At 25.6% G+C, this 3,163-nt stretch overlaps 1 pseudogene; it reads right to left on the reverse strand.

The window, feature by feature from the left end:
• Nucleotides 1–1,414, reverse strand: part of LOC123009782 — a 10,522-nt pseudogene extending 9,108 nt beyond the window's left edge.
• Between the last annotated feature and the right edge of the window lie 1,749 nt (nt 1,415–3,163).

The raw sequence follows: 3,163 nt of genomic DNA on the forward strand, positions 1-3,163 counted from the left end.
AGTATTATATCGAGTTTCCTTTACATTAATGATTCATTCCTTATTTATTTGATTGTTTTTAAATTCCCTATTTTTACCCACATCTGGATGTTATTTTTGAATTTGTATTCTATTTAAAACAATTTTAGGTTTTTGTTATATTTTTTTGGTTTTACAAATACTTATATTTTCTCATTATTACGTAATTACTATTTTTTTTGTTTACTTTTTTTTACTTTGACTGTCATTTTCAGTTTTTTTGTTTTTTGAATTCTGTTTTTTAGTATTTCATCAACACTTGTTTTCCATATTTATTCTCTTAAATTTCAATTTACGAGTTTAATATCTTGCTAGTTTTTTTTAGTTATTGCTTTTTGTTAGTATTTCTTAGGTTTATATTTCTAATCTATAGGTACTTACCTCTTTTATTACCCATTCTCATATTTTCTCGTTTAATTTTTTTTGTTTCCAGATTTTTTGTTTTACAATTTTTTTTTGTTTTCAAAGAATTTTTAATCTCTTGATTTTCTATTTTGCTTTTTGTGTTTTATAAGTATTTTTTCTTATATCTATTTTTCTTACATTATTTATTCTTCATCTACCTGATTGGTGCTTTTTGTTTTCTTTGTTTTTACTTAAATTAAGTTGTCAATTGTTTAGTTTGTTTAATTACTTTATACAATTTTTTAATGTGTTTTTTTGTTTTTTTTTAATATTTTTTTCTTTGTTTAGTATTTTGATTAATTTCTAGATTTTTTATTTCCTTCTTTTAGAAATGTTATATTTTATGTTTATAAGTGCAACTTCTGTTGTGTTATCTTTTAATGTCACCTTTGTACTTTATATTTTTTTTTGTCCAATTTTTATTTTTCTTCTTCTGCTTCATTTTTACCTTAATCTAGTTGTTTACTGTTTTATTGTTTGTTTTTTATTATTTTTTTAATCTATATTTTTTTGTTAGTATTATCATTGTTTTTTTGAACTTGTTGTTCTTTTTGGTCTTTTATTTCTTTTAATATTTCAACATTTCAGTACGTTTTTTTTCTGTCTTTTTTTTTTAAATTTCTTGTTTTATGTTGTCATTTTTTTAACTTCAGAGATTTTAATTATCTATTTGGGTATTTTTTTATTATTGTGTTTTTTTTCACTACTTTTAAATTTTGACATTATACCGCGTTTAAAGTGCTTTTTCTTCTATTTCTCTTTGGATTATTTTCTGTTTTCAATTTTTTTTGCTATTTTAATCCTGTTTTTTATTTTTTCTTAAGACATTCGTAAAAATATTTTTCTTATTTTTTACCTTTGTTCCTCCTGACAAACATGCTCCCCTGTCAACTCCGCCAAGACACTCCCCCCGACACACACCACCAATCCAATCACAACCAACATTCCTCTCGCCTGCTACGATAACCTGCAACCAAAACAATTCTTTCATTAATTTTTTTCTATCGAAAAACTAGTTAATTTAAATCGAGATCAATTCCTTTCGTATTTACATAATAAAAGAATTGTCTCCGTCACCCACTTTGATTAAAAAATTGCAAAATCCCCCGAGTCTCACACGTAATTATTTCTCGTTTCCAAATCTATAGCGAGTGGCAATGGCCCAGATACAGATCCGAATTTTCATTAATGCACTTGTTGCAAAATCGGAGATTATTGTCAAAGGTTAAAGTTTCATCACGTTTCAGGGTCACTGGAAAAGGAAGAAAGCGTTTCATGCTCTCGTACTTATAGAAATTACCATTTTTTTTTATTTTTACGAAAAGTACGAAGGGAAATTGTGTCAATAACTTAAACTGCTATTAATAACTTGTTAGGTAACGGAAGTGTTAGATTTATTAATCAATAGGTACGGGTTAGAAGAAAGGTTTTGTTATGCAATCATGTGGGAGGTTGCATTTTAATACAATTCGATTTTTCTTGATTACGTACAATTGAATTAATTATGACAGATATTGAGGTTTATTTATGGACAAGTTTGCTATAAATAATTTTCTAGTACTAGATATGCAAATTCGCACAATTTGCATAGTTGGTGCAAAACTGGATTTTTGAGGTTGTGAGGAGTGAAACTGCGTCAGTGTTGGTGCTTTCTCAATTTTGTGGGTTTACTAGAAATGAAAATAAAAAATTCATGTTTTTTTTTAAATTTTTATAGCTTGCAAGTGTTCTATTTTGTTTTTTTATAATCTATTTTCAATTTTTTTTAGGTTAATTTTAACATTCTCTGTTATGTGTACAAACTGTATTGACCTCAATGCATCGCTGTTTAAATTTAATTAAAAATTGTTATTATTGTTGAAACTAAATAATAAATTAAGTATATGGTCCACTCTTTTTTTTACCATTTTTTTAACTGTTTTTATTATTCTGCGTTTTTTACATCTTTTGTTTTCGTTTTATTTGTACTTTTTCGCTGATTATAATCAATAATAATTTATTATTTATAATCAATATACAGGGTGCGCCAGAACTCGCGCCCCATAGAAAATTTTCAAGTAAGGTAAGATACCAGGAACATGAAAAAAATGTTTAAGAAAATTCTATCTGTCAAAAAATTTTGACATTTATTTTTTGACATTTGACATTTTTTTATTTCTATTTAATGATACTGATGATCTTGTATATGTTTTTTTACTATTATTTAGTAAAGAGACAAAAATTTTGCCAATAAAAGTCACAAATAACATTGAACAGAGTTATAACTTAGGCTACAGCTTCCTTGTTTCCTCTTTTAATAGCCTATAGCAAAAAAACTTGTAAAATTATTTTTCCAACAGAAATAAATACAGTCAAACTTTAAACCCTCATAACTTCGAAATTTTTATAGATAAAATTTTTTTAACATTTCTTTCATGTTCCTGGTATCTTACCTTATATGGCATTTTTCTCTGGGGAGCGAGTTCTGGCGCACCCTATATAATACTGCAGCAAAAAATTGTGAGATGAACGATAAACAGAGAACTAAAGTGAAAGAAATAAAATTGTTATTAATTAAATAAGGAAGTTACTTGAATGTAATTAAATGTAGCTAATTATGTATATGTCAAGTAAAAAACAGAGGAATACTGAATTTGTTGTTAATTTTGCGTTTAAAATAATAAAGATTGTTATGAATACATTATAACTGACTAACTAGTTAATTAAGCAATTAATTATTTTTAAGTAATGTTGAAAGATA

This window comes from Tribolium madens, unplaced genomic scaffold, assembly GCF_015345945.1.
Source record: "Tribolium madens isolate multiple individuals breed KSU strain unplaced genomic scaffold, Tmad_KSU_1.1 Scaffold_7;HRSCAF=85;Tcas5.2_LG10, whole genome shotgun sequence".
Lineage (NCBI taxonomy): Eukaryota > Metazoa > Arthropoda > Insecta > Coleoptera > Tenebrionidae > Tribolium > Tribolium madens.